This window comes from Oreochromis niloticus, linkage group LG16 (assembly GCF_001858045.2).
Source record: "Oreochromis niloticus isolate F11D_XX linkage group LG16, O_niloticus_UMD_NMBU, whole genome shotgun sequence".
NCBI classification, from domain to species: domain Eukaryota; kingdom Metazoa; phylum Chordata; class Actinopteri; order Cichliformes; family Cichlidae; genus Oreochromis; species Oreochromis niloticus.
The window spans coordinates 21,192,647-21,203,560 of NC_031987.2; the positions used below are offsets into that span (position 1 = coordinate 21,192,647).

General features: G+C 39.3%; 1 long non-coding RNA gene across 1 annotated transcript; it reads right to left on the minus strand.

Moving 5' to 3' along the window:
* Window positions 1–291: 291 nt before the first annotated feature.
* Window positions 292–10,370, minus strand: LOC112844081 (uncharacterized). Its single transcript, XR_003216676.1, has 3 exons — window positions 9,687–10,370; window positions 9,530–9,586; window positions 292–2,002 (listed from the first exon to the last, which is right to left on the minus strand). It is a non-coding gene; the product is annotated as an uncharacterized LOC112844081 (long non-coding RNA).
* Window positions 10,371–10,914: the final 544 nt, after the last annotated feature.

The window sequence follows — 10,914 nt, forward strand, 5'->3', positions numbered from 1 at the left end:
GTTTATAGTTCTGACACACAGTGGGTAAGTTTGTCCAGACTTTAGACTTTTATTGTGTGTTTATGATGTTCATTTGTGATCCTTCCAGACAACAGTGAGACTTCCGAGAAAAAAGTCGTTCTTGGAGATTCCAACGTAGTCTGTGAGGCCATGACAAACATGTGCTTGTAAAACATTTTCTGTACAAATCTGACAAAGTAAACTCAGGGAACAAACCGAACAAAGCACCACCTCTTTGAAGGTCTAACTGATTGTTAAAGAGAAAAAACATTTCATTCTCTTTCACTCACAGTACAGTCAGCAAATAAACACCTTTTGTAAACACTCATATATGGCTGGTGAATTATTGATGGATATTTCGTTTCCAGGTGCTGATTATTAACCAAAACCAACTATAAAAAGCCTTTATTGTGCACTAGTGAAAGTTACATTGCTGTCCAGAGGAGGTCAAAGGCACAGTTCTCCAGATCTACAACTTCCACATCGCCATGCTTTTAGATCAAAATACAGAAATGTTAGAATAACATGAAAATGTGTTATAAGCACAAACTGCACCAAAGAAAAGATTTCAAGACCAAATGAGGGTGACAAACAGAATAATCAGGAATGGGAAATTGTTTTCACAGTTAAAAGATAAACTAACTAACTAAAACATTTGATGAGACCAAGTAAAAAAAAAAAAAGCAGAATAGAAAGAGACATAAACATAACTACAACTAAACACTATGAAACCATAGAGGTGGGGGAAAGGAGGAAGGCATGCTTTAAGAAACTGTATCTAAAATAATTTAATAATCTGTAGCTGTAAAGATGTTAGAAACAACTTTGAAATTATCAGTTAATTCTGTAACTATTGCTCAGAAAACTGGTCTGATCTTTTTTTCCAGCATGTTGATTCTGGGAACATGTGGATGTGAGAGAAATGTGCTAAACAATGGACTGAAGTGGAAAGCGTCAAGCAAAAAATACTAAAGTTGCTCATTGCCTACACTAAAACTGTAATTATAAGCAATTCATTCCATTTAAGTGATATTATATCACTCCCAGGTTTTGGTTATGACTCTTTACAATTGCTCTAATAGCACAATGTTTATAGAACTAGGTTAAACTTGTATTGTTGTCTTGCACTTTAGAATTGAACTTTCCTTCACAACCACGTGAACATTTCTTATTGACCCTCCAAAAACCTGAAGAGTACACTTGAGCACGGCTGTGGAAAAAACGTTCCCATCAGAGGGATCAGGGCAGTGGGCGTGCTGTGCTCAGCTGTGGTTGTGCCGGAGTTAACCGTTCAAGGAATTCCACTCCAGTTGACATCAATAAGACCAAGGAGTGGGTAAAACACTGGAAACCAAGCATTTAGGAGTGGAGGGGTGTTGAGAGGACCTAAATGTAGAGAGGCCGACCTTAATGACTTTTCTTGTTGAAGTAAAAAAAAACAACAACAAAAAAACCACATGCAAAAAAAACAAAAAACAGGTGAGCAAAGTGAAATTGACAAATGACACAAGTCAAATCAGAACCACTTGGAGGAAACCCATTATTCATGAGGAAGGACAGGACTAACAATTCACAGCACTTCACAGTCCACATTCCACTTGTACCCCATAATAACAAAGTGAAAAGGTTTGCTTGAAATTCTTGAAAATTTATTAAAAATAAAAAACAAAAATATCACTTATATTTGCATCCACAGCCTTTTCTATGACACTCAGAATTGGGCTCAGGTGCATCCTGCTTCCCCGGATCACCTGTCAGATGTTTCTACGACCATGAGCACAGCAGCCTCTATCATCGGTCAATGGAAGAAATTTGAAACCACCAAAACTCCTTTTTGAGCCGGTCGCCTGGCCAATCTGGGCAATCAGGGTTGAAGGCTCATATTTTAATTAGCTATGTGACAAAGAACCCGATGGTCACTCTGACAGAGCTCCAACGTTGCTCTATGGAGAGGGAACCTTCCAGATGGCCAGCAACATCTACACCACTCCACCAATCAGACCTGTGGGGTAGAGTGGTCAAACAGAAGACAGTCCTCAGGAAAAGGCACACGATGGCCCAACTGGAGTTTGCCAAAAGGCACCTGAAGGACCATGAGAACCAAAATACTCTGCTCTGATGAAGCAAAGATTGAACTTAAATGTGAAGCATCGTGTCTGGAGGAAACCAGGCACTGCTCATCATTTGGCCAATGTCATCTCTACAGTGAACCATGGTGGTGGCAGCATTGTGCCATGGGGATGTTTTCGGTAACAGGAACTAGGAGACTACTCAAGATTGAGGGAAAGATGAATACAGCAATGTACAAAGTCACAGCTCCAGAGCACTTGAGATCATGGACTGTGGCAAAGGTTTGTCTTCCAACAGGATAACCCAACCACCCCAACGGAGCACATCATTCTCAGCCTGTAGGCTTCCTTATAGTTTCTAGGGTACTTAGATCAATTTTTGAAATAATGCCTGTAAGGCCTGCACTTATGTAAAACATAATAGGGCCACTTTAATAAAAATGCCAAAAATAATTTAATAATATCACCCATAATGGTATAGCCTGCATCATATTTCTGCATTAGTGAGTAGACATTTAATTATTAATAGTCTTATTTAAAAGATATATGCTTCCACTACGTTTGCAACATTTCTACTCGTAATGCAGCATTGATAAAGTATTAAAACTAAAAAAATCTGAATACAGTCAAATCTGAGCACTTAGATTAGTGCAAGAGATTGATGATAATGTCCAGATTATAAGTGTTTGAGCACAGTGAAGAAACAGTAACACGGCATAAAGAAACTTTCAAGAAGTGCCATTAGATGTTGCTGAGCAATCTCATTTTCCCAAACAAGTTTCATTACCTCTAATATAGATCATTTTGAGTTTTTTTTATGCTGAAAATGGATGTGAAATAACCACAAATCTCTATTCCAAAATCCCTTTAAAATGACTCTGTTCCGGCCTCTTTTCCAGTTATTTTCAAAAGGGATGTATCAAAGTGTTTGGCAGTGAGAGGCAGTAAAGCCCTCTTTAAAGGATTACTGGGTGAGTAGGATGAGATTTCTCACTTATTTTCCCTATATCCTCCCTCTTTAGCTGCACAGTGCATGAAACCCATATTGTTCCTATCACTGGTTTTCCACTCAGGTTGTTAAGGGAGAGCTAATAACAATTCACTTAAGAAAAAATACAACAACAGCATCATCAAAGGAGACTGCAGCTGAGCCAACTGTAATTATCTGCAGTGACAGCGTGATTTCACTCCAGCATGTTTGCAGCTCAACACCTGCAGGTCAGAGACACCATATGTCTTTGTAAGTAGTTCACAAGAAGAGCAGGACTCCCACAACCCACACAGTTCTAAGAAGATCCTCATTTTATGCAATATAATCATTTTCAAATGCTAGCTCACTGTAGACTTGCTAAATGCAAATTAACCACTAAAGATGTCGCTTCCTCTAGGACACATTTCACTCTCCTGATCTGCTTCCCTTTTGTACACAAGGTAAACACCTTGTTTTTTCTCTATTATGCACATCCTCTTACAGGTTTAGCTATAGTATAATACAGGTAACCTATGTAGACTAACGTGCTGCAAGCCTCAGTGAAAAGAGCCTGTCTAAGCCATCAAGAAGTTTTCAGCAAGCACGATTTGTTTGACAAACCAAACTAGTGAAATGCTATTAAGATGCAGAGGACTAAATGAAATTGCCTTGGCCTCCTGAATAATTTCACAGCACGAGTTCATCTTGTTACACTGAAAAGCACAACAGGTAGGCAGCAGACATGTGCGGCGTGATTGGTAGTCAGTGTTAGTTATACATAATTCATTCCCTCTGTGGTTTACTAGAGAGCGTGGTCGTAATTATTTTGCTGTGAGCCGACTTGTTTTGCATTGACTACATATATGCAACATTATGAAGTATATACACAACAAGATGGCGCATGTCTGCCTGTCTGTTTTTTTTCCTTTAACCACCAAACCCACTATTGTTGCTTTATCAGTGTGTGGTTCTGAGCAGCACTGTGTAATTTCACTTGAGCTCTGTTTAGGCTTTGAAGGCTTGTTTCCTTTTTCCCAAACAGGCCAGACTCCCCATCAGATATAATGAGGGAACATGGAAGCCAAAGTGGAGGTTTGAAATGGTAATTAGTAAGACTCCCTGCGACTATAAGAGACAGAAGGACTGATTTAGCACAGCAGAATTAGAGATTGGAAGACAGTAATAGGACACGTTTGGATGGCAGTCGTATATTTAGCTGTGGTGCCCAGGAGCAGGAATGAAGTAAAATCAGATTTTAGCTCCATTATATCTATTTATACCAGAAGGCGATACTAGGACAGCTTAAACTTTGTTCATCACTAGAGAAATCTGCAACTTTGTAAGATTACTGTGCAAAAAATATCATTTTGTTTCATCCATTTTAGACTAAACTAACCATGTGCAAAAGCAAATGTTCATGGTGTCTGTAATGAGCAATGAAGAACAAGCTAAATGGAGGTGAAATTTAAAAGACATTAAAAAACACTATTAACTGACATATTGCTTCTTCCCAAATTTCATGCTACTTCTTCTGCTATCATTAGTCACCCTTACTGCATGTTGAGATCTCAAGATGCCTTTCAGCTCATGTGAAGGCACAATTTACATCGGCTAAGTGTCTACTTTGCTGCATTCTAATTAGCATAAACTTTCTGTGGCAGTTTTTCTGTATTTTCTCTAACACATTATTTATATATGCCTGCAAAAAGCATGGTTATTGTATGTGTAAACAAGTGTACAGCTATAGTGTTGGGGAAGTTGGTTTCACGGTTTTATGACGTTGAATACGGTTTGGTTTAGCATGCTAATGTCTGCTAAGTAGCATCACACAAGTTTCACTTAACAAGAATATTTGATATGTTGGGGCTATATTTTGAGTTTTCACAAAAACCTATCCAATAACTATAAAAAACATCAACTTCAGAGTACACTCTCTGCCAGCCATGGATTTCTGCACCAATTCCACCAGCATATGTCAAGAAATTTGGCCTGCTGGTAGCGTTTCGTAAGAAATCAAGAGGATCATGGCTGCCAGCCACATTCATACTCTGGTGACCTTGAATTCTTGTGGAAATGTTTGTGTTCATTTTTTTCAGTACATACTGGGATACTTCACTCCTGATAAAAGTGCTGGAGGATAATATTTGTCATTTTGAAAAGAAGGTACGAGCTAATAGGCACCTCGCTCACCTGACGTCTCAGTTTCTCCTTCCAATTATCCCACAATAACGCATCTTGAGGGGAAAAAAATCCAGATATAAATGTCATTTATGAGAGGTAGAGCAAGAGTCTTTCATTAGATCGAGTTTTTCCAAAACACATGCAAAAATTAGACACTTGCATTGTTTCAGGCTATAATTTTTTGTCAAGCTTTGCAGTGAAGTGCAGCAGAAAGACGACTCAGCTGGGAGCACAGTGACTCTCTAACAACCCCTCTAAACAATACTCAGCAGATTCCTGACACTAAAGTGGAATGCATGAAATGTACAGAAGACAATCCAGAGAGGTATGACAACAAATAACTAGGACAGGAGGAGGCTAGGCTGGCAAAGCAGACTGAGCAGTAATATGTTAGGAGCCAAGAAAGCAGCAGGAGAAGCATTTATGAGCAAAGATAAAGAAATTATGAGCAAAGATAATACTATCTTCATTAATATGTCTGCATGAACATGGCTACTGGGTTGTTTGAATGTGAAGGATGAATATGTAGGGCAGCTCATCGTTTGACAGTGTGTGCACGTTAAGAGAAAGTAGTCTGAATACCTGAGTGACTATGAATAATCCATTGTATTATAACACAGAATTGTACTGAACAATGGTTAGCCTGACAAGTTAGTTTTCCATGCTGAGATGTCTAATGTTTTAAACATTATGGCTTTTCCACAAGAGCAGTAATAAATTAAATGATAGAGCTGACAGTATTTGATCATTTTTGTTTATATTCAAAGGTTTAAATGACATAAATTTACATATCGAGACCAAAGACGTAGCAGCAGGAGTCTTAGTAGACTTCTGAGTAAACCTGGAGCACTCGGCTCTGATGATGATTCATCAAAAACTGATCACGAATAGGTACTTTACATTGCATGAGGAGCGTTTTTAATTTTTTACAGTTTCCAAATTATTTAGCTAAATTCACCTGCTAAATTCTTTTGCAAAATATGTCACTAGGGAAGCAAAAATCCACACAAAATGCTGATATGTAGCACAATATCTGGAAATGTTTGAAAAACCATACCGATAGGGGCGTTGGGGAGTCTGACAATTTGTTGATGCTAATAAACAATAAACTGCTATTTTTTGAAGTAGGTATGCAACTAAAACACATTAATATATCTAATATATCACTTTTATAACGTTTAATACAATAAAGACTGGTAATTTAATTTACTGTGAGCTGCTGTGCTGAGCCAATCCTGTCATGATCCCTGGGTTTTTATTTGGCTGGAGTTTTGAGTTGCTGTGCTTGGTTACTTTATGATTATTGTTTTTTTTATTAGTAGTTTTATTTATTGCGTAGGTTCCCTCAGTTTCCTGAGCCTTTAGTCTTGACTGCTTATTGCTTGTATTTATAGACTTTGATTAGTCCCCTGGGTGCTTCCTGTGTGTGATCCCCCTCTGTTAAGTTCATTCATGTTTCCGTGTTTCCTGTTTTCAGTTATTGTTATTGCTAATTACGTGTCTCTGGTGTCAGGTTTAGTTTTACTTCCTCCTTACTGTCTGATTGTCATTAATGTCTAGGACGGTGTCTAGCTGCCTGTGTGTATAAATCCTCTGTCCCCTGTATTAGTGTCTGTTTTGCTCCCTCTTTACCCTCCTTGTGTGGTCCTGGCAGTTTTGGCTTTTTTTTCTCTTTGAGGTTTTCTTTTGCACTGTTGGACTTCTGCTCCCCACCTAGGTTATTTTATTTTTATTTTTTCCTGCCTTCAAGTCATAAGTTTGGGTCTTCACTCCACACCTCACGACAAACACATGAAACACAGAATATTTCAACACTGAATTGAAGCATAACTGCCAGCTGAATGTCTTCCCTCAGCATCTAGTCTCGGCTGAATGTCTTTCTTGAACGTCCAATACTTGGACATTCCTCTTGAAATGTCTCTATTTTCTATCATCCTTTTTAACAGTTGGAACAAAATGAAGCTAAAAACATCATCTGCCTGTCTCCGGTACAGTTTTCACCACAACCAGTTGTGACTGGGGAAATGATGTCACTTTTTCAGTCATGTCTGCGGGGAAATGTCACAGTAATTCTGAACAAGCCACAAGTCAGTAGTGCAACTGTTGTGTAATATTTCTATGTGGAAATTATGTGCTTTTGGTGGGTTTTAGACACCAAGAGGGTGTATGTTGGATTCAAAACAAACTACAGTGTTCATGGTAACAAAGAGACCTGACCGCCTGTGCAACTGACTTACCACTGCTTTCTTTAAGAGACAAATCAACCGACCCGGGACTGGAATTGTATTTGCCTTGTGTGTCACAGTGGACATAAGCTGTACTAGGCACACAAAAAGCAAATTTTTTTTCAGCTAATTTCAACAATTTGTTGACGATGAGAAACTATAATGTGTTATCTTTAGAAGTCTGTGGAACTGGTAATTTAATTCACGTTTTTCTATCAAATTATTAGACTTGACATCTTGACAACACTCAATATTGTGTCACAAGGGACTTGCAACCTCCTACATTGTTATTATCCTTCTCAGGATTGATTTCAGATGTGCAGTGACAGGAGGTATATTCACTAAGTCACGAATGATTAGAATGAACGCTGCGTTTTCCTTTTTGAATCTATGTGACTTCCTGTTTCAGGCTGCCCCGCGGCGCCCATTAAAAGCCTGGAATGAGAAGCTCTTTCTGTGCACTCATCCAAGTGTGACGACCAGTTCGGGTGGGGCATGCATGGGTCACCACTGTTCCATTCAGGGCTTTCAGTAGGAGTGTTTTCCTGGCATGATGCCCCTAAAAGGTTACCCCGTGTGTGAGATAACATTTTTACAACCATCTCATGCTTGGCTGGACTACTTTAGTAGAAGGGTGACGGCAAGAAGAAAGCTGGGGTGTGTTTTGGCAGTAAGTAAAGAAAAGATAAGTGTAATCACAGACAGAGGTCGTGTTAGCTTACATGTAAGTTGTGGTGCTACTTTTTTTCTTTTGAAATTAATTACAACAACTACTGTTGACTAGTTTTTGTTTTTTCTTGATATGTTTTTCTCTGGATGCATTTGGCACATTACATCTAATTATAATTGCACCATTTAATACTTTACTTTAACCCCATGACTGAACACTGGTGTTCCCTCAATTTAAAGCACATACAATAATATGCATCTGTGCATTTGTTGTTTTTTCCACATTGCAGTGCTTGTATGAAAATATCAACGGGTTAACAAAGAAGGAACAAGACAGAAAAAGAGCTGAAGCCATTACCTTTAGATGAAAGGTTATTTTGCTGTGTAGTTTCTGCAGTCAACCCAAGCGCCTCTCTGGAATTTCCCCAGAATATTGTTTTTATTCAGCATGCCCCACATTTACTGCTTTCTTTAAACATTAATGGTTTGCTCAGAAAGGAAGTTAGGGCTTCTCTGTCAGTGCGAGGTTTCTGAGCTGAAGCGAAAAGGCAATGACAGAGGAGTCTAGGATGGCTGGAATACTATCTAAGGCACATCACAGAAAGGGCTGATAAACAGAGCACATTTTTATATCCGTGGTAGTAATCAGCAGTCCTGTTGATGGTCAGTTTTAACAAAATAGGGTACTCTATGCTAAACACTTTTAAAAGACAACACATTTCATACAATTCCAGTGGAAGTAATCAGGTTTCCAAAGAAAACATTTTGGGAGAATCAGTCCAATATTCAGTCAAGACCATTATAGTCAGAATTATGATTTTATTTCTTTTATTTCTTTTGAACTAATTTACACTTTATCAGGTACAGTCGTTCAACTCCTCATTATCACAAATATCAGCGGATTACATGGCAGCAACTCCATGCAGATGACCTGTTGAAGGTCAGACTTTAAACGTGGCATGGTTGTTTGTGCCACATGGGCTGATCTGAGCACTTCAGAAAGCGCTTGGCTACTCTGATTTTTTTCACACAAGCATTTCTAGGGTTTACAGAAAATATTCACTGAGTGGCATTTTTCTGGGAGAAAACACCCTGCTAATGTCAGAGGTCAGATGACAATGTCCAGGTGTCTTTGAGCTGATAGGAAGGCAACAGTAACTCAAGAAAACCAAAACACTCATGACAACCAAGGCATGCAGCTAAGAACAGGAAATTGAGGGTGCATTTTGTGCAGGCTACTACTGGTCTGATGAATCTCAATTTCTGCTGCAACATTGTTATGGTATGGTGAAATTTTGGCGTGAAGGCATGGCTCCATCGTGTGTCAGTGGTTTAGGCCAGTGTAGGCGGTATTTCCTTAGCAAACTTTGGGATTCTTGGTACAAACAGAGCATCTTTTAAACACCTCATCCTACCTGAGTATTGCTGTCGATCATGTCCATCTCAAGCCAGATCTCAAGCCAGTAGTGCACCTTTGGGATGTAGAAGAACAGGACAGTGCACACATCACACTTTTAATGTTGAGCTGACGAATCTGAAGCAACTGTGTGATGATCTCCTGTCAGTACTCACCCCAGTAGTAGCAAGTATCTGTTTTAGGACACTCCCAACCATCCATGTGAATGGAAAGCATCAACAAGAGCCCTGTGCAGAACAGACAGACAGGGATGGATGGATGGATGGATAGAGGTGGTTAAAGAAAATAATTACAAACCTCAGCTGCAGTGTAAAGTGAACTATAAGTTATTCATGCATAAATTTTAGAAAAATAAGGGATCAAGAGCAAATGGGCAGCAGACTGGTCAGTGCTGCTTTTACCCTCTTATCGCTTTTGAGGACACAGTAGGAAGCCACTTACATAATCAGTCATTTAAAGTTAACACAAACAAGAGGAGCACTAGTGGGACTTCATGAGGGCAACATTAAAGAGAGATGAATTTAAGCGAGTGCTACACTTTAGCAGGAAGGAAACACTGTGCCGTGCCATCTGTGACCTGTCTGAGCGATCGTTCAGATGAGTTCTCATTTAACCCGGTGTCACTTCAAGTTTAGACTCTGCGAAGCAAAAAGACATCGTTAAAAAATAAGGAAAAATAAGTTTTTTTTAAAGCACACTTGCCCCAAATCAGTGTTTACATCACTTATTTCTACAAAAAAAGCTTGTGGTTTGTGAACTTTGTGACACTGCAAATGCTGCAAAGGGATCTTACTCCCTGAAGTTGTTAATGAGGAGATAAAACCACAGCTAGACTTAAGGTAGCTTCTCCTCAGATTGCTTCTCAGATATGCATTTACGAAACATACAGACCACACAGCCAGCCATAATTTGATGTTCTCGGGTTGTGATAAAGTAATAGTAAACTTCATCTGACGCCATATCAGATCACTCACGTTGGACTTGATTCTGTCTCTTGGCTCGGACTGCATAAGTGCTCCCCAGGGTTTCCCTGGGCTGATACATTCAACTGAAACACTCAGCCTAGATACTCAGCTGTGTTTTATGTCTGTGTTCTTTAACCTTGGAGAAAAAAAAGTCAAACTCTATGGGGATTCAGAGAGTCTAGCTGCTGAGAGGAGTTCAGTCACATGAAAGAGCAGCTGGATGAAATGAACATTCCCTCAAGGCCTGGCTGCTGCTTCAGATACTCCTACAGACACACCGCAGGGAGAAGGCTGAATAAGCATTATAGCATAGTGAAAAACATGACCCTAAGGTCCAGCTCATCTGCAGCAGTGACCCCACCCAACTACAGCGCTGTGCACTTCTGCTTTAATGTGTGCTTTAACTCTAAAACATTTT